Source organism: Pyxicephalus adspersus, chromosome 10 (assembly GCF_032062135.1).
Source record: "Pyxicephalus adspersus chromosome 10, UCB_Pads_2.0, whole genome shotgun sequence".
NCBI classification, from domain to species: Eukaryota; Metazoa; Chordata; class Amphibia; order Anura; family Pyxicephalidae; genus Pyxicephalus; species Pyxicephalus adspersus.
In genome coordinates, this window is record NC_092867.1 from 43084565 (window position 1) to 43109578 (window position 25014).

Here is a 25014-nt window from a genome sequence, read left to right on the forward strand (position 1 = left end):
GTGAGGAGCTGGCCATACACAGACATGGAATGACTTGTGATGCAGCAGTGCTGTAACACACAGCCCCAGTGTCATTGTGATGGGGTGTACACACTGGCAGAGGAAATAAATCAGTGTATTTGTTTCCAGCAAGGATCAGGCTTGTCCTCAGTGCTCAATCCTCTTGTGCAATCCCTCTCCAGGCACAAGGAACATGTCTTGCAGGACTCGGCTCCATTGACTGAGAGATCTGGAACAGGTTTTCCTGCCTACCAGCAAGCATGGTAATAGAATAGGCTATGTAATTTGACACTTCAACTTACTGTGCTCCCTGCTAGTTGATTCACTTACTCACCCACTAACACTGAGCTCCTTTTTACTGTCTGTGGGTTAAAAAAAAGGGACGGAAAGCAGCAGAAATCAGGGGGAGTAGAGTGGAAGTCTGCGATCTAGCCAGAAAAGAGGATATTATTCATGTGTGAGCTCCCAGCCTGCCTTGCCTACAGCTGGTAAGTTTAATATCTCTTTCACACCTCTGTGTCTCTGCCATCTGAATGAGAGATTCACACAAACAATGGGTGATGGAAGTTTTCAGTGGATGTGTGTTGTGTGATATGGAGGTGAGGAGCTGGCTTTCCCCCGATCGGAGCTGGGATTGTGTGCAGGCAGAGATGAGCCCTGCAAAGCATGCCATGGCATTACTGGAGGCTGAGTTTGGGTCACCGGATCTCCGATCTGGCCATTGGGCTGTAATTGGTAAAGTTAGGCGAGATGGATTGTACCTGCATTAGGCACAGCAGCTTGGGTATGTTGTTGGCTGGTGATTGCTGTCTTTGTTGTGGCATGGAGGTTTAAAGGCACAGTAGTAGTCTGTGCAAGGAATGTGAGCTCTGCAGACAAGGGATTCCCTCCATAAGATTGTGCATGGAATGTGAGCTCTGCAGACAAGGGATTCCCCCAATATGATTACTCAGATATTTCCAAAACACACATCTGGCTGTAATGTTGTAACAAGGATCATCAGCATTAATCTGTCCTCGTGCTGGTGTAAAATTGGAGGCCTATTTTTGTGAAAACAACCTATACAGTCATTCAATAATTGGCATATTTACTAGTGTTAATTTGATCAACTGTGCAGCCTTTCTGCCTAATGATGTATTAATACATTAATCATGTGCATGTAGATTCAAATATTCTCTTTGCTTTGTATTATGTCAGCTAACCCTAATACAAATCACAGTGCAGAGATTGAATCTTATTTCCTAGTTGTTATGCCAGATTGTGTTTTTATTTTAATTCATACATCTACCACTGTCACATAAGTATATATTATTGTGACTGATTGCAGATACTTTATTATTTGTGTGTACAGATGTCCCAACAACTAGCTGTAGCAAGAGGAAAAGGTTTTGAATAGGAACTCAGCCCCTTGAAGGGGGAGGGAGCCCTATCAGTGTAATCTGCCTCAAGATATGCTTCATTTACAACACTTAAGGAATGTGTGCTTTCCCCAAAACATTGACCATCTTGGCCAGTTCTAAAGAATCAGAAAGTCTGATTCAAACTTCAGATTTCAAAAGTTGAGCAAAAAAAACTGTGCTGTGTAACTTTGGCTTTGCATAACCAGCTGATGGTTACTGGTGTGTATATTGAAAACACTCCCCCTATAATGTCTACTGTGACTGCCTGAATTTGTTTAACCCTGTGTACCCCAAGCAAGTATTCAATGAAAACCTTGCGATCTCTTATTCTGAAGATCTCTACCCTTGTGTTTCCTTTTTCATGAATGAATTACTTCATTCTATGTTTGCTTGTGAAGAAGTGTGTGATTAGATTGCTAAGCTTTATTTGTATCTTGTTGCTGCATAACTACTCCCCCCCCCCCTGTAGAATAAGATTGCTGCAATATTTGCAAATTTCAACATATTTAATATGTAATGTACAGGGCCATTATCCGATTATGACATGCGTTTGCTTCAAAACCAATTTCATTACTAGTGTCAGTACATTCCACGGTTTGTCAGTGAATTGTCACCCAGTTAGCTATTGTTGTTGTTGTTGGTATTTGTTTTGTGTTTTTTTTTTTCCTTTGATTTTGCATAATTATTTGCAAGAGAAAAACAAACCACTCAGGAATACCTCAGCAGAGCTATAAAAGTCTAGGCATGATGTACAGTACCTACATAAAGACTGCGTTACTGTCTGATTGGGCAGAGTAGATATTCTTGTGCTTCAGTTCATAATCTGCAAAAGGCTTAATGGTCCTGTGGTGCCAAAGGAATTGCTTTTCTTCTTTTACTTCTGCAGACCTCAGTGTAGCTGCTGTTCTGACTGCTTTTTCAAAGCCTTGACATGAGAAAGGAGGATTTAACTTGGCAGCCTGAACAAATGCTCTTTCAGAGCTTTGCAAAGAGATGGTATGAGTGCGGTGAAGGAGAATAACCAAGGATAGGGGTTTTTATGGGTCTACCTTAGCAAGTAGTCTGCAATGAAATGGACTTATAAATATATTTATCCTTTTCCAGACAGGGTACAAAACAATCGCATAGCTGCTAATATCTCCCATTGAATTGTTTGGCGAGGCTAACATTTGCCTTTTTGCCTTTTGTTTTAATTTGACTTTTGTTTTAGAAAGAGATTTGACAGCTATATACCTGCTGGTCAGAAAGGCCTAATAATCAATTGGGGCTGCAGGTTTTGACCATAGCACTGTCAATGGGTTGACTTTTTTTTTTTATATATCTATTGAACATCACTACTTGTGTATTGTGCACTGCTTGTCTTTAAGTTTTTGCATTTGGAAACAGAAGTGGGGCCCTGATAATTTAAAAGTTATGTTTGTTTATTTTAATTAAAAGGTTTAGTTAATACTTTTTGTATTTTTGTTTTGGTATTTCGACTTGTTTTATATTCTGTCCCTGTTTCAGATCACTTGTCTGATGGTTTGTGATTAGTCACAAACTGGGTTTTGCCAGGTTGCCCAAGTGTTTTGCATTCTGAAAGGAATTACAGACTGGTTTTGGTACCATGCCCTGTTTGCAGGCTGGGGTGTTATTGTTTTATTGTGGCATCAATCTTGTGTGGAAAAGGGGGAGGAAAGGCTGGTGTTCTGTGAGCTCTGATTCAGGTTTGTGAATGACAGAAGACTTGTGCTGACCCCTTTTTTTTCCTCCTTGTGTTCAAGACTAGGATGTTGAAACACCAGTCTTCAGACAAAAGGCACATTGAGCAGCAAGGTCTGCAGCAGAGCACGTGTGACTTTCAGGCTGAATAGGGGCTGACTGAATTTAGTAATGCCCCCCTCCCCTTTATATTAAGGTTGCAAAGAATAAGGACCCATGTTTTCAACTTTTTTAATCTTTTGCAAACTTACAGGGTATATACAAGACATTTCATATATACGCAAATCAATGTCATATTGTGCAGAAGCAACAGTGTATATAAGTTATAAAGTTTTTTTTTAATTACAGAATTTTAATGTTGTGGCATAAATATTTTGTACCTATTTGAATAAATATCATGTACCCATTTGGATAAATTGGCGAACAGAAAAACTTTGTTTTTATTGGTGTGAAACTGCTCTGGATATAATAGTATAACAAGTTAACAGGATAATCAGTTGAAGACAATCAGATTTCACCTTTGGTCAGGTTTAAAGCAATCAGAGCAATGGAAGATGACTGTTGATTGGTTACTATGTAAATGCTTTTTCTTTGCTAGAAAAGGGGATTTACTTTACAAAGTTAGATTCAAATTTAGTTGATGCTGTAATAAGTTGGTATGGCTTGATAAACCTTGCTAGGTGGTATTTGTATCTGAGTCAATCCTAAATGTAAAGAAAATAATTATTGGTTAATGTACTTTTATTCTTTATTTACCTGACCTTGAAAGTGTTAACAAAGCACTCCAACTACAATTTAACAGAAGAGGATGATGGAGAGTAAAAACACTGAAAGACAGAGTTTGAGGGGTGGATTTTTACTCTTTGCATAGCATAGGGTAATGGGAACAGAACATCTACTCCAAGAGTTGTAAACCAATAATTTTATATTAAACTAGTTTTTTTTTTTTATTAAAGCAATATAACTATCCATCCAATTGTATATTTAAAAAACTAAAAGGGAGTATGTAAGAAATGAATGGCACTTTTTCAGCAGGGGATGTGTCTATGGCTCTTTTGGTTCTTATGGTATAATGTAGAACATCTGGTGGCTCTAGGATGCTGTTATGGTGGAATCATTTGTGGCCATGCATTATCCAGGCCTCTGTTCCCCTGGCATTTACTAACTGTTTCAACTTTTACATAAGGTAACGTTTTAAACTGTATTAAAAAGAAAATACACTTGTAAGTCGCGGAACTTGCCCACAGTTTTGAGGCATGTCTGAGGAAATTTTGTTTTTCAGTGATACAATGGTATATATAGTATTAAGGACTGTATTTGTAGTATTGTAGTAATGAAATATTTACTATAAAATATGCCTCCCTGTTTTTTACCTATGTATGCCATTTTTTTTATTGTGATCATCATCACAGTTTGGATTTTGAACATAGAGGCTCAGTGCACACCACTTCCCATGTTGGGCAGAAACATCCTGTGTGCTGTTTTGGATTTTTTGTGGGGTACCTGTTATGGTTACCTGTGGGCAATAGATTCTAAAAACTTCCCAGATGTTGAAAAAGAGATCCATAATTCGTTGATGGTCTGTATTTTGGATGTTTAGTATACAGTAATTTTCTTTTGCCTGTATAAATCTTTTTTGCTTGATGGCTAACTAAACGATCAGCTGTAGCTGTGAATGGCAAAGCCTAGGAGTTGAGAGAGATTTTCCCATTACTACACCCAGTGTTCAACCCAGACGTTTTAAGCTGGGTGGGTAAAACTGTAGGCTGGTGGTGGCCCCCGTATTGTGACCCAACTCATCAATAAGTCGGGTGAGTACAGAAAAGTGAGGGGTGATGCGCCCAGCTAAGAGGGGCTGGGGAAAACATGCATCTATGCAACTTGCTGCCCTGTGGTCCTTCTGTGGTTCCAGTGATTGAATTATATAAATAAATAGACATCATTGCTATACTTTATTTTATTTAGACTTCTTTCGTAGATCCTTTGCTAATTGTTGTTTATGTATCTAAAATGATAAATGAAAAAAAAAAATTTAGGCCAAGTCTTAAGTCAGAAGATGGAAGCTGTATTTATGCATGTCATATACAGTGTGTAACTATATTTTTATGGTATTTTGTTTTTGCTGGTGTGTTTATTTGCCATGTAACTTGAAGTTACAAAACTTTTTTTGTGTTCTCTAATTCCCAACACATTTCCTAAGTGTATAAAGTAGCAAAGTAGTTTGTGTGACACCAATGTATAAATCATTTTAGAACTAATAATTACATTTATTGATGGGTGTTTTAAACACTTTAGCACTGTTTCAGCAATTAGTAATTTGTTTGCTAGGAGTTTAAGTCATAATAAATTTAATGAACTCTTTTTCTCAAGGTGAATTACATGGTGAATACATTGAAAGATTAACCACTCTGTTTTCCATTTGGTATTCATACTGGTAATTGCCCTATAATAAATCTATCCCACATCATCTAAGTTGTGTCTGCCAACTCTACTGCGTAAATTGTTTTGTCAAAAGCAATAAATAATAATAAATAAAGTTTTAGACTAAGGAAGAAAAAACAAAACCTATGTGTTTTGTCGCTTTTTTTGTCAAAGTGAAAGTAAAAATGTCGCAACGCTTTCCTTCTGTTTTCTGTCTTCAAAGTAACACTTTGTATATTCAGAGTTTTCTTTTATTATAATGTTTATTGGGTTGTACAACAGGCGTACAGAAGAACTTCTGTCTACTTGAAGTTACCATTTTGTCAAGTTTTCAATGTCTGTTTTTTGACCGAGGATGTTTTTGTTAGCTTTTAGTTTGTATCCCCATAGAGGGAATTTTCTGACACTTCCTGTTCTGTCTGACACAATAAGAAGTGAGGAAAATTCTTACAAGTAAGAGCACAGACATCACCGTGTTTCTAACCCTCCCACACTATATCTACAACATTAAAGAGCAATTTGTTGGAGTTAGACTTTGGGTAAAAACATATTGCAGTGTTTACTAGAAAGCTTTTTCACATGCTGGGTTTATTACATTTTCGGTCATTTAATTATTCATTTTCTTGGCCTGACCTAATATTTATTAAAGAGGCAAGAGGAGTTACAATAAATTGTCTTGACCTTTTTTTTCTCATCATTGCCAACATGGAACTGTTTAGATTTTTTTTCTATACACATACATGAAAACTATCATAAATTCACTGCGATGATGGCATGAGTACATACATAAAACTATGGATTCCACAAACTATAAAGCTGATTGTAAGGGGTCCGATCTTGGGAAGATTTTTGGTGATATTTCAAAAGCAAGAATATAAACCTTTTTGTACATGGATGTGAAAGCTGTAGAACAAAATTTGCTTGCTCTAAAGTGTTGAACTTCTTCTATCACCTGAACATAATAAATTCCCATTCTGGTGACCTTGTGCTTTAAAGGAAATTTGTTCCTGTTTGCATTTATGGCACAGGCATTCCTGAGATGGCAAAGCACACAATATGAAACTGCTGCTCTTTTAAAACTCATCAATGAGAAAAGTACAACTGATATGTTACAATTCTGCTGAGTAATAAAGCATTTCAGTTAACCACAAGACTCATGTTTACAAGGCCTCATAAACAGATTTCATAACTAGATCTCTGATTGGAGATTATGAGCAGAATGTGAGTGAGAGTTTAGACTTGGAAGATGAAGCTTCTCCGCTCTAAAAGCAGGTAGTTTTATATCAGCGCCAAGATAAAAATGCGTAAAGAAAAAAGGGAATCAAGTTGAACCGTTTGATGTCGGTAATAGATGTTAGATGCAGAATATGTGTGAGCTGACATAGTCGTATAAAAAAGGATTATATTATTCCAAGACCACTGTGGATTTGTCTTGGGAGGGTCAGTGGTCATCTAAGCCTTTAGAAGTGGCTGGTCTGTAAAAACCTGCTCCTCCTCCCTCAAGCCTGTGGTGTTTCTCCCCAGGGGAAGTATATGAAATGTGAGCCAGTAGCCAGCTGTCTGTTGTGTGCCTGAAAACAGCTCTCTTTTTCTTTACTTTTGGTTTGGATTTTACAAACCTGACTTGTCTCATGCAAATGCTGTTTTGTCTGTGTTTGGCTGAGCTATATTGTTTCATGGTTTTCAGTGTTTTGTAGTGCTGAGGTGTGACTTCTTTTGACACTAACCTAGGGGTTTTAATCTTGGTCATATGAACCTGTAGGCATTATCTAACGTATTTGGCCTTTTGTCATTTTCTGGCTTCTGTGGCATTGGTTACACTAGTTGTTGACTGGAATCCTTCCCTTGGAATGCCAGGGTTCCTCTGAAAGGTGTTTAGGGTTCTATAAACAAATGTTAGAGGCATTATTCCCACTGATCACCACTAATGTACTGTGAGCTGTGCATATAGTAATTATAACAGAAATTCTCTGAAGACCTGAAAGTTATTTCAAGTGTTCCCCCATGTTAAGAAGCATGAGAAAGACTACTGTCCAATGATTAGACGACATCTAATGATTTTATCCACAGCATTGTCTATCGATTCAAAGTGTCTGATTACTAAACAGACCACTACTATAAGCAGGAGTACTCTGACTTGCTCATCCTCTCTTTATAGAGCAGGCCGAATAGTTTCAGTTTCCAGCAACATATATTGAAAGTAATAATCCTAAAGCTAAAGAAAACAAACATGCGCTAATTCAGAATTAGCATATGATGGAAAGATAAGCGGAGGTTTGTAAAATAGCTTGTAGATCCTAAGATACAGGCAGTTGAACTAATATACACATCTTGAATTTTACTGTCAAAGTAATCCTTTGTACAACTCTCCTTACTGTGTTGAGCTTTAGGTAAGTTTAGGGGCTGAAATGTCTGGAATTATGATTTAAATGTAAAATTTGATGGTAAAATTTCCATATATCTTCAGTTGCTGGCAAATGCAGGATTTACTAAAGTTCAATTTCAACTTCACCATGGATTAAAATTAAAAAATAGTGTCTTAATATGCCCAAGTTTCATGAACGTGCTACCTGGGGGCACATATCAGCATGATTGTCCTGGTTTCCAGTTTTCTTGGATTGGCACAGGGAGCAGGGATTGCCAGAAGAAAAGAAAAGCCTATATTGGTACTGGACCTAACAGAAGTGTTCAGAATAATGAGGAATGGGGGGAGGCGTGAGTAAACATGGTTGGTGACCAAGCTGTATTCCTTAACTGTTGTGAATGAAAGGGAGGTCACCATCCTGAATGGCTTAATTGACAGCAAATTTAAGTCCTTTTAGTTGATAAAACTGTTTATATGTATTTCAACAGTGTATTAGTCGTATACCTTGAAGTCATGAGTCTTTTTTCATTCACAAAAGCTTCTGTTTTAAATTGTTGCCTTTGGCATTTACCGATAGAATCCTTAAAGGTCTAATTTGTGTTCAACAGATAATTTTTCAATTTTCACGTGCCCACCAAACAGTGGCATGTATGTTACAGGTTGTTCTTCAATTGATTATTTAGATCCAGCAACCAACCAAATTTGGATTTCACTTAAATAGGTTGACAGGTTTCCAACGGCCATTCGTATTATATACTCATGGTTTAATGGGTTGGTTTAATAAATACAAATATTTGAATTAGGACGTGTGTGGCTCATTACAACCAATCAACTACTTTGTTTTATGGGTCTAGAGTTTTTATTAGTGTTGGAATTTAAAAAGAACATATGGTAACTTCTCTATTGTTTTTCACTATCCTTCCCTTTAATACAAAATGTTCCTGCTGCTGTCCTACAAAACAAGTCTTTATCTAAATCTTTTTTTGAGATTATTAGAGGACATAAACCCCTATTCAGAGAGACAATGAGCATAACAAACATACATTGGTATTGTATATTGAATGTACGTTTCTACTGATGTTAGGTTTGACCATTAACAAATGATCTTAATATGTACGTTTACTGTTTTCAGCATTTTTTTTCGTTCTTCTTTTCTAAATAAAATATGATTGCTAGGATAGACTGTAGGTTTCTGACTCTAAATGGGCCCTTTATTGGTTAATCGTGTCATCCTTAGTAGTTTGGAAGTCTGTGTTGGGGTTAGGTCCCTGCTGGTGAGGCGAGGGGGAGGAGGAGATACTGTCTTTTGCATTGTTCTGCTTCCTGACGGGAAGCAGAATCACATTTTGTGACCTTTATGTCCGTCTGTAGGGAGAAACTATGTGGCCTCCTTCACAAACATTGCTAAGCTCAACACAGGTTTGTTCAGATCTTCCACCACTGTTAGAAAAGTGGAGATTTTAATGCAGTTATTTCTAAATAATGGCGTGCTATAAACCCTATCATTTGTATTTTTATTCTCATATCCCTAAGACATATTCCATAAATATTGAACCTGCTGTATTTCTCACCTTAACGGTAATAAATCGTGTGGTTATTTTATTAACGTGTTTGAAAATATGTGAAAATAGAAGGACTTTGGAAGGCTAAGAAAACATTTGAGCTGAGTAGTATGTCTGTGTGTTTTCCTATTCACTTTTTTAGTATTCGGAGTACCGCTGAGAAAAGAATAAAAAGAATAATAGGATTAATCGTCTAATACTAAAAAGGCCTTTATCTGTAACCTGCATATGTGTAGGTGCAGTTCGTTCATGTTTCCTATCAATGAATGTTAACTTATTGCTAGTATGCCTCTGAACTGTGGAATTTATTCCTTGTTTGCACAGTAGACTTATTCATGGATTTGTGTTCTACCTGCAGTTTTTTTCCCTCTCTGTGCACTGCTTGCTTTTTATATGTGTGGTGCTTCTGTATGTTATCTCCTTGCACACAATGGCCCTGGTTAATGTTTAAGGATCAGGTAACTTTTCCAAGCCTGCCTGCCATAGAAGAACCAGGATACATATTGTAAAATGTGTGCATAGATGATGTGTCTTAATGACCACTTCAATAGATATATGCATGCATACGTGTGCCCCACACACATGTATATGTTCTACCTACAGATGTGTAAATAACATACAAACTGTTGTACTAGTGGAAAATAAATCTTTAACCGGAGTGCTGAGAAGACAGTGTTAACCACTATGCCAGTCATTTCTAAATTTATTAAGTTAGACCTAAGCCTTGCAATTCTTTTTTTCCTGATTATATTTTCAATTTTTATTTTCCTATGAATTATCTTATAGTTTTACATGATTCTTTGCAGTCAACAAGTATTTGATGGGCCATCTACTTGCTCAATAGTTGAACAATAGACTATTTCATAAATCATATTCTCCTATATTCTCTGTTCAGCAACATTAAAGTCCTAAGCAGCATGGGTTCTGTATGTTGTGCTATGATTTTGGCGTCTCTGCTTTCCAGAAACCTTTTTCCTCCATTTTCGTACAATATAGGGAGACTTTGTCTTTTTGTAGACTTGGTTTGAGGCCAGAAGAAACACCGGAGCCAAAGATACATTCCAAATGGAACTGCTGTCACCTTTTCCAGGCCTGTGGAAAAGGAATATATTCTGCCAATAGTGCACTTTTTGTTCAGTCAACGATACAGAGCGCTTATATACCTAGCGATCATTTATTTAGTGGCTTGAACTAGAATGAGCTTCTGTTTCTCACGATATTCATATCTTAAATATATCACAGATTTTATAGTCAGGAAAGCAGTCCAGCATGCTCCTCTGTGTCTAGCTTTTGCTCTCTCTTCTGCCAAATAATGAGCTACAAGCAGGGAGATTCCTTGCCGTGCTTATTGGAACATTGGGTGATAAAAAGCATGAAATACAATGAGAGGTAAAGCTATAATGAGGTGGGAATAACTTCCCAAATATCATGTGTCTGTGGTTGCTGACTAGAAGCATAAACTTCTACTTATCATGTTGCTACAGGGAGCAGAGAGTTTCAGGATCATCACAAAATCTAGCTGATCTCCGTCCAGGCCCACATGTGCTTCACTGGTTGCTTTGATGAAATTTGGCAGCTTTGGTCACAATTCTGCTATAACTTGCTGTGCCCAGCTTTTTGTGTGCTAGTTTTTCACCCAACAGGTTCTCTCTTTCACCTGCTCTCGTACCATGAAATGGTGGAACATTGGACTAGTGTGACTTGTATGTTGCATTGTAATAACTCATGTTTTTTTTTTTTTTTTTTTACTTATTATATATACTTATTTATATTACTATTTAGACCAATGAAATGAACATTGGTATGATATTGTTGTCTAAATCTTTAAAACCTTTGAGCTTGTTGTTTGCCATGGCAGCTAATGTGAACTAATATGGTACTGTGGCCAATATGTATGTTTGGTTTTGAGTAGTGTAAAAGTGGAAACCTCATTTAAATCCTATTGCTGCCTGCAGAATATTAAGGGGTTATTAAATTTTTACCATACAGAGTTATCTATTATAGAGGCACTCTGCCAAATTAAAGTAATTTAACTGATCCTATATACCTTAGATGTATTGCATTTGCCTATTCCATTAAAGCTAAACTAAAAAAAAAAATAAACAAAAGCAAAGCTACATTTATTCAAAAGTTTCTAAAGCTAAGTGACTTTGTTTTTTTTATATTATTATAGTTGTATAGTTATGGGTTACTTTTAAATGTATAGGTTTTTAAAACTTGACCGTTTGCTAGATCATTCTAACTTTAGGCCTATTAAACACAACCAGATACCTTTTCAGTTTTGCATTTTTGGGGGGAGGATTGGGTTAACCCCATGACCTTGCTATGGATTCACAAACAACAGATAGGATCTCCAATTCAGATTTGCTTGATCCTTCATACACATGACTTGTGGACTTTCATGAATTACCCGTACTTCCCATCAAGCCCCAGGAAATCATTTCTGTCGATAAGTCTGATGTTGAACTGCTCCTTGATTCTGAGGTTATTTACGGTAATAATTTTATGGTAGTGGTGATCAGAAGTGAAAATCAGCCCATGTGTACTAGGCCATAGTTAGTGGTTGGATGAAAATACAAAAGGGCTTTTCTGGAGCAGGAAGTGAATCTATGGTCTGTGAATCTCCTCTCTCAACAAGTTACTATGTTACTATGTCAAACACTACAATAATATTTGTATATGAATCACTATTGAGATACATGTTTACATTTTGCTGGCTTTGTTTACACTGTTGTGGGGAGGGGGTACAATTTTACACTGTATCACACCAAAGAGGAACATTGTGTACTACAAAATGTCATCTCAGACCTACCTTTCTTAACATTTATTATGCCTGAAGATGTCGATTAAACTCAAAGCACATAAGCTTTGTTTTTTGCTGGTACTTTCTGTTATGTATTCCAGTGGCGTCAGCGAGAATCTGACTCTGTTCTGATTTGCAAACGTTTTTCAGCCTATTTTTGCATGGGATGGTCTTCAGCAACAAAACTTAGCATGGAATCGGATTCAAAGGCACTTGCCTTGTTGTATTCTCAACTGGAGTTTTTTGTTGTACCTATGCAGTTTTCTTTAACGTACTTTGTACTGCGTTTTTTTTTTTTTTCACTTAACAAGTCGTTTCACTATACACAGATTCACATGTGTGTTGTGGTCTTCTTCCTAGGTGTTTTGATATAGACACCTTAGCAACTCACATGCTTTATGAATAAGTAATTCCTCGGGCTTATTCTTGGACTTGCACTGTAGTAGTCCTTCCAGCCCATTAGTGTGTTGCAGTGAAGCATGATAAAACAGCGCACAGATCAATTGTCTTTGATCCTTAATGTGACCAACATCTAGTTGATATACCATGATGGGGCAGATATATATATATATATATGCACACACAAATCCTGTCGGTCTATCATAACTTCCAAGTGTATGTGCATTTGAATTGTCTGTTGTAATGTTGATCTAGGTGTCCCTATGATGTGATTGTTTCAGCATGCTGCACTGTATATGTAACAATCATATATTTACACCCTTTGTTGTCTTCTCCATTATTTAAAATGGCAAAAAATGGGCACCTTATGCATTGCTGTTAGGGAGGAGGATAAAAATAGGTCTGTGTTCTGGGTGTGTGGTCTGGGTAAATATGACTACCCCGCATACATATATCACTTGCAGGATGAATGGTACAGGAGACAGCGGAGTTTATCCATATAGTCTGTTGTACCTCATCACATCCGCCTTATTTGTATGACCTGCAGAGCTTCAAATTACTGGCAGAACGAGGAGGCCGGCGTTGGCTCGAGTCAATGGCACTGCAGCTGCTGTGATGAATTCTTTCCTCTCCACCAGCATGCCAGGCTCCATGAGATATTATTGTTCTAAGTCACTCCTATAGACCTGGCCTTGGCTTTATTCTTCTCACTGACACCCTATGAATAAAACAAGCCCCTCTCTGCAGTGAGGCACTGATGATTTGGCTGCATTGTTTGCATGAGCTTATTTTACTATTGCTTTTGACTGACATAACATGATTTATTGTATATCTGCATATGTTTGTTAGTGCACAGCATATTACATGACTTTATGTGACCTGTAAGAGCAAATTATTTCTTTTTACTACAGTATAGTGTGATGTACTGGTTTACTTTTACTTAATATTAAGTGTTATTTTTATTGTGTTATGTTGATATTCCTTAAAAATGAATAAAGCCAAAAAGGAAGTCCATTCAATGAGTTAGCCATATATTAACAATTTACTGTTTGCTATTGTTTACCTTTTAAATTGCTACTACGTGGTGTGCAAACTTTTAGTTTTTTGATAAGACATAAAGTATAATTTTTAAAGCTGAAATATTATTACAAGTATTATTGCTTGTGAAGACAATTCATGGATATGTTACTACAGTATTGAAATGACAAGTAAAGTGTATGAGTTTTTTTCACATATACAGCAAATTTTTAGGTATATGTTGTCGTTTTATATATAAATAATTTTTTTGCCATTTTTGGAACATTGAAAATAAAATTTAAAATTTTTTCCTTGGTTTAAAGCATATATGAAACATATGTGAGCAAAATACAGTGTTTACAATTCAAAGTTTGTTAAAGAGTTTGTGAAACCTTTGTTTTGGTTTTGATTGGATGGTTATTAATAGAAAAAATATATGACCCTTTTTATTCACCAGTGGTATTTACCTACATTGACAATTTATTAGCATCTGTCAGTAAAATACCAAACCATTTCAGTTTGTGTATCATTTTAGATGTTTAGATTGTTCTGGCCTTCTTTAAATTAGGATTAACAGCACTTCAGTGCGTCTGAAATATAGAATTTTTTTTTAATTACTACTGCTGTTGTTTAAGGTGTTTTTGGTTAGCTATCCTGATTTAGGATCAAGCGTTATCTGTAATTGAGTTGAACACCCAATTTGCCATACAATATCCTAATCCAACCTAACATTGGTTGGTCTCCTAGATCTACTACACATGAGCTACTCTAATGCCAATTCTTCACTCAAGGGATCGGTCCAACAATTTTCTCATTAATATTGGCCCATTTGGGTGTCTTGATGCATGCCACACAAATGTACAATATTTTGCTTTTCTGTTTGTGAGAAGGAGTGAACCATAGGAGAAATTCAGATCAGATTTGCTTAACTTTTGTTCCCACAACACAACTTTTGGGCTTTCAATTGGGATTTACAACCTGTCAAATCGAGGACCCAAAAATCAGTTGTTTACTGTATGTAGACTATAGAATGTACTTCATTTTTACTTTGGATTAATTTTGATAGGTGGGTGTTTGAATCATAAGTGAAAGTTAGGCCATGTGTTCTAAGCTTAGGTGGTCACAATCCATCCAGTAATACTTCTTGTATGTTTCACGGATAGGATGGGCGTTTTGGTGTATACATTTTTTAGTGTTATTCAAACCTCACATATTTACCAGATAGTGGAACTTTTGTTTCATACATTTAAAGAATAGTGTACTATTTTTGGGACAAATGGGTGGCCTTGGCATCAGGGGCAAGTTTGCCTAGTGGTAACCTTTTGTTGGCTGCAGTATTTTTCTTATAGTAGAATGTTTATCTTTTTCCTCTTCCGATGAAGACACATCAAACTTACACCAGAAAGTTTACCTGACTCCAATTATGTTTTTTCAAAATATTGTAATCCTCGTGGTTAAAATATTTTTATATGGTAAACTTTGTCTACAAGGTTACTATTTACAAAACATCTGCTTGCAATATTGGGGCTAATGTTATGTTCACGTAAGAACATTTCATGCCAGCAATCCTTTTTCATTTAATTATAAAAAGAATATTGAATTTTCCATTGCTCTCTAAGGATCTCATGTATCAATCTGTTTTTACTTCTCTTCAGCCACCAAGCAGCATCAGCCCTGCTTAATTTAAGCCAATTGGTAGCTGCAGGGAAAAAACTACATTTTTTTTGTAGGAGCAGGTTGTTCTGTATAGCCCAATCCCTTAATGGTGTACATATGGAACTCCCATTTGTTTATTATCTTGACTGATGTTCAAAACCCAAGCAATCTGGATGATATCTGTATTGGGCTTTATTTCTTTCTTTTGACCCAAAATGTGAAAAAAAAAGTTTGCCAAATATTACTGAAATGCTGAATTTAGACTCGGCTACATGCATCCGTTGTTTTTGACAAAAATCATGACTGAAGTTTATTCTTTACCCAGAGTTCTTCTAAAGCCATTCTTTCCAGGTGGTATTTGCAAACTTAGCACTGACTTCTTTCCTGAATAAACCTCAGTGTTTAAACATTAACTGATATAATTGAAAGGTTTTATGTAAATCATTAACCAAGCTAGGTTTATTAAATAATGGGAATGAAATAAAAATGTGCACAGCTTATTTATCACCTATATATTTGAGACTTGTTGATCCTTTTTGTGTTTCTACTGGCATTTATATATTTTTGTGAAATGTAATAATATTCTGTGTCACATCAGACTTTTTCTTTCACAGGAAAACATAAATGAATGTCTGTAGCCATTAAAATTTTGGTCCAGTTGACAATTTTTATCTGCACAGGCTTTATAAACAAACATACTGAAATTGCATGGGTACATACATTTGTGTTGAATGTAATATTGGAAACAAAGTTAAAGTTGTACTGTTTTGGGATATTGTTGCATTCTTTGGTTGCTGGAGGGACGTCTGGCAGTAAATATTGGATGTGGAATCCTAAAGCAATACCTAACAGAACAGCAATTGGCACAAGAAATAGGCTATTGATTTCCGGTGTCTAGTTAGCAGAAGAATGGACTTAGCAGGCATGTATTTTGTGAACTTCTCCCTGATTACTGCATAATTACAATGACTATAGTGTTCATTACCTCTTCTATTGCAAAGCAGTGTTTGTGTTTTTGTTCATTGTTGCCTACTAATAACTTTCAAAATCCAGCTGCTCAAATAAAACACATCCATACACCCTGTAGATATTGACCTTTTTATGAATATAAAGGTCGTATTGATAGTCCTAGATCATTTGTGAAACAGAACATTTCCTATGTACAAAGGCTATACGCTCAGTCTGTGTATTAAAGGCCCTTAAATACTTATTGATAAAAAGATTCTGCTGAGGAAAATTGTCTTATGTCCTCTTCCTGACCTTGGCAACATATGACATCTTCTTGATATGTGAAAAACTGTAGATTTTTCCCTGCAGCTTGATAATGCTCAAACTTTAATACAAATATTTCTAGATATGCTTTTTATTAGAAATGGTTTGGTCCACCCAGAAATGATATTGAAGTAAAGGCTTATGGGCCAATTTTCCCCCTTGGGTCCATTTATGTATTGTATACTTTATAATTCGTAGCTTGCTGTTTACTTGAGCCATTTGGCTGTTTCTGTATACTGCTGCCTATTATTTTTGTTGGAAAGACTTCCCAATATTTAATTCCCTCGCTGTAGGTGAGGTGAAATCTCCTAAAAAGATGAATAGATGTATCCTAAATGAAAAGCCCAAATCCAGGCTAACCTATTTAGGTCATATTCTGGTTGATTATAGCAAGTGAAGGTTTTATCTGCTTCATGACTTCAAAGAACTTGTAATGATGGTTAGTAGATTTTAAAGGTTGTATTATTTTAATACTAAACATAGTTGGAGATTTTAAACAGCTCGGATCTTGGACAGTGACATCACTCTGTCCTATGCGTTTTTTATTTTGATAATCTGTTACCAAGTTTACTGTTTATGAAGTGATTTCCTAACTAGTGACATGATCAGCCTATTTTGGTAATACTGGTAGATTCAAAACAATTCCAGGCAAACCTCTAAATATACAGTTCAATTTACATAGTTACATAGTAAGTCAGGTTGAAAAAATACAATAGAACATCAAATTCAACCACTAGGGATATAAACATATCCCAGATAAAAACCCTATAGACCAGTGGTCACCAACCTTTTGGTTGTTACAGACCACTAATGTCACAGACCATGCATGCACGGGGAGTGTGTGTCACTGAAAGGGGAAGACACTTCCCCCCATATTGACATCATGATGCCGAAACCCCCCAACTCTCCAATCGCAGGTCTGAGCCGAGAACACCGGCCAGAGCCGCGGACCACCAAAATTTTCTCCATCGGACCACAGGTTGGTGACCACTGCTATAGACATGGTTGTCCAGAGGAAGGCAAAAAAAATCTTATTTATTAATTATTATTAATCTTATTTGCCACACCTAGGGATACCTGACTGCTCATGGTAGTAAATATCTGTAAGTTCCAGAACTGTACATAAATACTAATCATTTAGTAGATAAAAAAGGAAATATATACAAGTGAATACATTCTTGAAGTACATTTTATGCAAATTGTATCTGTACAAATATTTGAAATTCTGTTCAGATATTTTTGTGATTCTCATACTACTTCCCACATAGCATATCTAAGTTAGTGACATTTTTATTTCCTGTTGCTGTTTTGCAGTTTCTGTTGCATGCACAGTCTCTCTAGGAATGAACAGTTTTCATGCTGCTGATAGTATGTTTTACCTTTATTATTGGCTAAATAAATTGATTACGGGCAATTATGCTGATGTCTTAGGTTTTTCAAATGCATTTTTGAATTTTTACTGGAAGTTGTTCTGTTTTAGCTGTACTTGAAGTTCTTCCTAAATTTACCTAGATGGAAAATAACAGAATGTTGCCGTGGGCATTGGCTTGACCTAAGTTTGTAAGGTGTGACTTTAACTATTCACTGGAAGCTTACCAACCTTGATTTTAACACTCACATGGATTGTAAATTATATGATCAACATTAAACCTGCCTATTATATTCAGTGTTCTCCTTAGCCCCTTTTAGCCCGGCCTAGCATTTGACACTTTTCAGTAATCACCCGGCGTTTTTTGGGTGGTTACTGAAGAGTTAGGTCACTATACAGGGGCTGCCACCCGCCTACAGCTTCTTCCCATCCAGCTTAAAAAAAAATTCTGGGTTAAACACTGGTATTGTTTTGTTACAGTGGAGAGTTTTTTTGTAATAAGTTTGTGGTGTTTTAGAGATACCTGTTAATACTTCACACTCTACATAAACTATAGCCCAGGTGTTTTACTATTTATTCTTGGAAGGAAAACTGCAGATGATGTTCGATAGTAACGCTAAATGCCCCCCTCTTTTTTTAGATTTGCAGTAGGAAGTCATAAACTGTTCACTCTGTATCAGATGCACTATAATGTCATCAGGCTTCTGTCTCACACCAGAACATGTTGTCTCTTTCCTTTCATCATCGCTGTGTTGCAGTAGAGTACAATCACCGGTGGATTCTAGTCACGTCTGATAGAGAAGTTGAAGGCATTGTTATCCACTTTCCCTTTTTCTAGTACATACCTAGGTTTGGCCTGTTTTACGCTGTTACATTTTAAGAAACGCGTGTTTTCACAGCCATTCTTTGTTGCATTTTATAATTATAATATGCAATATAATGCATATGCATGTTTTTTTAGGTAATCTGTAGTAGTGCTTAAATAAAAAAGATTCTGGCAATGTTTAAAATCCTTGTTTTTATATGTGCATGTAATAATTAGAACAAAGCAAATCTTCCCACTTTTGCATTTTGGTTTTGCCTTCCTGTTAATCGTACTACCTGCAAATCTACCAGAAAAGTATATTAGGTTCAATTTGCTAACCTATACCGAATGTTATTTGTTAAAACAATCACCTGAAGGTATTATTACCCGACTTTTCCAGATTTTTTAATTATTTGTGGCTGCTGTGGCGTTGGTGACCTGCTGGCTGACAAACGTTCATTTTCTTCTGCAATTATTATTAAACAGGATTTATATAGCGCCAACATATTACGCAGCGTTGTACATTAAATAGAGATGCAAATGACAGACTAATACAGACAGTAATACAGGAGAAGAGGACCCTGCCCCGAAGAGCTTACAATGTAGTCAGCTCTGGGGGTCCAGACAAGTCATAAATGAAATTTTTCCACACATTTAAAGAATTCATGTGACAGACTTGTTAAGAGTAAGATCTATAATGATCTATGGCAGGGGGTACTGTCAATGAAAACTGCATATTAGAATATCCAGAGATATTGTCCACTGGAGTTATGTCAATTTAGACTTTCTGTACAGGTGAAGCTTGGCCTGCCCAATCTGAAATCTAGAGCAATCCAACTGGTCACTAAGATCACCCATTACATTTTGAACCAAACTCGGTTGAAATTGCATCTCCTGCTTTAGTGGGTACCAGAATGTGCCGTGTAAAAGGTCCCTAACTTCCATCTGTATGTACTGGCATTGTATACTCAATGAAGTTCAGAGGTATGCAGTGCTGAGGAAGTAGAGAAAGAGGATCTAAATGAACTCTAAATCAGTTAGCAGTTTGGCTGATGAGTGACATCCTGCTAATCCATAGTATGGAGCTTTAAATGTGAATTGAGAGGTAATGGGTGAACGTAATGTGAGTCGAGTGTAGTTGGGATGCCTGGTGCATATTGCTGTATATTGGTACATTTAGGAGTGGTGTGAGGATAAACTGAAAGCTAACCCCCTTACAAGCAAGAACTTTTAAATTCTTCATATTGATTCCTTCATGTCTGAAAAAGCTCATTTAACTGCTGACCTAAAACTCCATCTTTCCATTGCTGTAATGGTACATTATTTAGCATATATTTCCCCACTATAAGAACACAGACACATTTTGTTTGAAAACAAGCCCTGCACTGAAGGTAACTCACATATTCACTTTTTCCATCATGTGTTCAGTTTGAATTGCCTGGGTTTGTGACAGGTTTACTGCAAGTGTCCCACAATTATTAAAAAATTATGGTCGTGTTAAGAGGATCTGTTCTTTTCGATAACACAGAGGGTCATATGGGCAAGTTGGTGCCCTATTACTGATATATTTAACTTTTGCACTTACTTGTACTAATACATTCCTTGTATAATGATCTTTGCATGCTAGTATTTTAGCTAACCTATAGTTATGGTTATAACTGATTATACAATACTTTGGTTATTTGGGATTACAGAACAAATCATGTCTAGGTTTTACAGTTGGGGAGAGTGAAAGTATGTGAGTAGTTTAACAAAAGACAAGTGACCAGGGCTGACACCATTCAATCCACAAAAATACAGCGTCTGCAAACTTAAACTGTGCTGCCATGTTCTTTTTAGGCTGTGTGCTTTCAAACAAACCATACTTGTTAAGTATTTTCTAATTGAACTGTCATGAACTTTAACATTTATTATGCTATCAGTGATTTGTAGTCTGAGATGTAATTCATGTTTTTTTTTTTTTTTGCAATTTTTGTGAGCATTGCATAGGGTGAATTTGCTTGGACATCCACACATGGGACGATTGGCAGCTGTCATCCACTTCTGAACAACCTCACTGTAGAATGATGAACTTTAAATTGTTTAGAAATGGCCTTTGATAACCCTTCCTTGATTGATTGCCAGCAACAACTGGTGCATAGTCCCACTGATGATGTCTTTCCTCCTTGGTATTGTGTTGACACACCCTAACACTTCAGCAAATTGCCAAAATTTATTTTTTTAGAGGTGCTCACGCTGAAGGTAAATAAAGTGCATTTGATTAGCAGCACCTGGCTGCTACTTACTGTTTTATTTTTTTGGAAATGGTTAGGTATGTGTTTTTCTTGCATTTTTAGCCTTTTTTAAATAATGATATAGTATAGTCACGTGTTGTTGTTCATCTGAAGTTGTATTTACCTAATTTTAAGACCTGCTAAGGGACAAGATGCTATATATGTTCCGATCTACAAAACGTTAGGATTGATAAAAGGTGTACTTTCTTTTTCCCATGGCTATATATAATCCTGTATGATAAGTATACTTGTGTGCAAAACTGTTCTTTATGTTTACAGCTTCCAAGATTTATTTTTTTCTGCACCACGATCAACATCTTGGGCTAAAGAGAAATGAATGCTGTATGAGCGGAAAAAAAAAAGTTGAATTTCATGGTCTATTGGAAAAAAAGCTGGAGGGTACTCTGATGTTCCTCTTAGTTTGCTCGGCAGAGCCTCACTTATACAGTTTAGGCAAAAAGCAGCACAGCTAAAACTGAACTGGTGTATCTAGGTCAATGGTCTTAATCCTTGCTTTTTATTAAAGGATGGATGGTCTGCAAAATATTCTCTTATGCATTAGGCCTAGCAATGTAAATGACACTGGAACAGCACAGGCTTGTGGGGGTTTAGCCCTGTATATGGAAGCAATGGTGAACCTGCATTAACCCTTCAGCTGCCAGAAGGCAAAAAGCTTTGTTGGTTAATAAACTACAGTGGTGTGATAAGTGACTGGTGAAGCATAAGTAACAGTCTCAGTAGCTGAGAGGCTGCATTGATACTCTGACAGCTTTGTGGCTGTGCGGAGTATTGTATCCTCAGCCTGAGATCTACTGAAGCAGCCAAATATGTGATATTTAGCCATAACCTGCTTTTTAACTGCAAAGCTTTAAATATTGTCAATAAACTGCGCTTGTGAAAGTTTCTGTTTACTGGTCCTTAATTAATATAGCTGTTATTTTTGAAACCAGCAATACTAATTATAAATATTAGCAAGGCAGAATAGGAATATATAATCTGTATGTGGTTTGTGTCTAATGTTACCTGACCTCTGCATTGTGTAGGATTGTTCGGTGATGGCTTTTGTCTATAGTGAACTCTAGTGTTGTTAGCTTTGGGTAATGAGCTCTGGTTGCAATGTACAGTGTCTTTGATGTGACCAATGCTTGTCTATTTCTTAACAAGTGCTGACACCCAGGTCAACCCTAGAGAACAGTTATGGCTTGGTACTTAGATGCAATCTGCCAGGTAGTTCTAAACGTATGTGCTTATGTACAGAACTACTTGTCTATTGTGGTCATTCATCCTTAATAGTGTTCTACTGGCTAGGGTTATAATGGGCAATAGCATTAAAATTAGGGTTTAGGTTTGTTTACGGGGTAGTGAGAGGGAGCTGAAGGCTTACTTGTGCTTCTCTGCTCAAAAGAAATCCCTGAAAAAAAATTCTCAGGGCAGAAAGCTGAAATGTAAGCTTTTTATAAATCAGTGTTGATATTTATATATATATATATATATATTTATGAGATGAACACACAATAATAGATAGATAGTAATTTGAAAGAGAAAATGTAAAACATTTGTCACTGGCTGCCTTTTTTTCTGGCACTAAATAGAACTAAGAAAATTTGCCTTTTTGTTCATGTGGCCTGATTGATATGTGTCATTTGGACATTGTTTTCTCATTCTTTAGCAGCCAATTGAAATCTGATTAGGGGTGGCTAACACATCTTTCTTAGTATTGTAAATGTTTTTAAAATATTCATTGTTTGGAAAAGATGTGCGTTTGAATAATTACATGGATGTTGGTGCATTCCAGTAGTCCATTGTGTTACTCACTCCTCTGGTCTGTGTGATTTACAAGTATATTTTTGGTTTCTTCTTGCTGTGACTCATTAGTACAGGTTTGTTGTAAATGGTCTCTTTAACTTGGCCTGCTGTGAAACACTGCACACTTTAACTTCAGTGCTGGTTTACTCAAGGGCAGCTATCTCCTCCCATCCAACACAAGCAGATCATAACCCTTTGCATCTGACATGCTGCTCCTTACTTAATTTCCTTTGAGACTTCTGACAGACTGTTCTTGACAGCCAGAAACCATTTGTAGCGCTGTATTTCCTACTTTACTCGTCCCCTCCTCTCTTTTCTTCAACAATTTTCAGTTCAAAGACCGTTACACTTTTGGGACAAGCATATGCGTCTATGCTTATTGATCATTTTATTTCTTTATCTCATCCAGCTAATATGCTGTGCATCATCTTAAATATTCTAGCTCTTTCACTTAAACAAATAGATACATCTTTGCAAATGCAAATATAAAGCCCTTTGTTTGTGAACCATTGCTGCATAATATACCCAGATCAATACAGCCTGCATTCACCTGTACTGTAAAGGGTAAGCACAGCCTGCAGCAAGCACACAGTATAAATTGGCACAGCAGTGCATGGCTCTGTAGATCCACAATAATACACTAACAGTGACGATCTGTTGGAGGAACACTAAGGCGTTACATACATCTGTAAAAGATATTGGTCCCTAAGCCATGTTGACCAGTTCCAATAATGCACTTGGAGATTCACTTTCGGTTGAAGTTGTAATGTGAAATATCCTGTTCACAAAGGTGACCCCACAAAAAACTCGTTTATTTGTGTTTTTTTAATACCCAAGAACAGTTGACAAAACATTTTCCCTGCAAACCACAGGTTAATCAGCAAGCATGTAAATTGATCTTTTAGAAGCATTCAGAATGTTGTGCTATCAAAACGTGATCTGTTAAATAGTATTCACTTTAACACTTTTATAGCCTGCTGGGCAAGAAAAAACCTGATAATCTGTGAATTGAATTCTCATATTTATGAAACATTAAAATTTACTGGTGCTTTAGGAAAATGTCTTAAACAAAAAACAAAAAAAAAACAATGGCATTCATTAGTAAGATTTGTTTTGATATCATCCTAATGGCTTGTGGCCTGGTGTAGAAGGATATAGCACTGTGCTAAGTGTCGCCCCACAATAGGAAGGTTAGATGCACTGGACCAAGCTTCCATCTGTCTCTGTCACTCTGGCAGAGGGGGATAGAGACCCAAGGGGTCCTGTCTTCTGCTGTGATTTGAAAGAAGATGGCCATCTGTCTCCCTGTCACCCTGCAGTGGGAAGGTCCACACGTTCATATGCCTTTTCTTTTACTTATTCAATATGAACTCTGGACAAACACAATGGATATGCAAGTACATTTTTCTTTCTTTCTTTTTTTTTTTTTTTTTGACAAAAGGCTCCACACATGTAAAGCATATGTATCATAACCAACAACAAAGGAATACAAAAAGTATTTTTGGGAAAAAAGTGTGAAAGTACATTTACGTGAAAAAGAGCATTATCCTTACAGCTCCACCATTTCCTAGGACAGTACTAGAGTGTGGTTTCTGGAACATTATCAGTATCTGTTGTACCCAGGGCATTGTCGATCTTTGAAACCCGTTCATACAGGTGCAAAAAGGGGGCTTTGGGCTCACCAACAATATCTTGTAATAAAGTTGGCTAACCCTAATGGGTGAGAAGAACACATCCTTTGTTGAATCCTTTCTCTGCCACTGAAAATTTATTATCACGTTCTGAAGAATTATTTTTTTTTCCATCTCTTGGTCTTGTAGGGCTTCCAAAACAAAAAAAAACTCTGTTAATATGTGATCTATCACTGTAATTGTGACAAAAATATTGCTAGACGTAGGCCAGCACGTGGATTTCTCTTGTGTTATTGACCCAGTACAGCTAAGCTAAATAGCTAGTGGTGTATTTGCAGTCTTTCCGGCAGTCACGTGTGCTTGGAGGCTTCTTGATTTTCCTCTGTTTTCTATAAGCTGGAGAAAGCTGACACATATTGGTAGGAAGTGTGTGACACCATAAAGGAAACCCCACTTCAGTCTGGTTCCTTGCACTTCTTGTCTACACTGTGGTGAATGCTGCTTTTCAGTGTTTTTGTAATCTTAATACAACAT

At 36.7% G+C, this 25014-nt stretch overlaps 1 long non-coding RNA gene across 1 annotated transcript in view; it reads left to right on the forward strand.

The window, feature by feature from the left end:
• The first annotated feature begins 300 nt into the window (after positions 1-300).
• Positions 301-25014, forward strand: part of LOC140339403 (uncharacterized) — a 101449-nt gene continuing 76735 nt past the window's right edge. The window contains exon 1 of the long non-coding RNA XR_011922435.1: positions 301-488. This is a non-coding gene — a long non-coding RNA (uncharacterized lncRNA). The remainder of the gene's footprint in view (positions 489-25014) is intronic.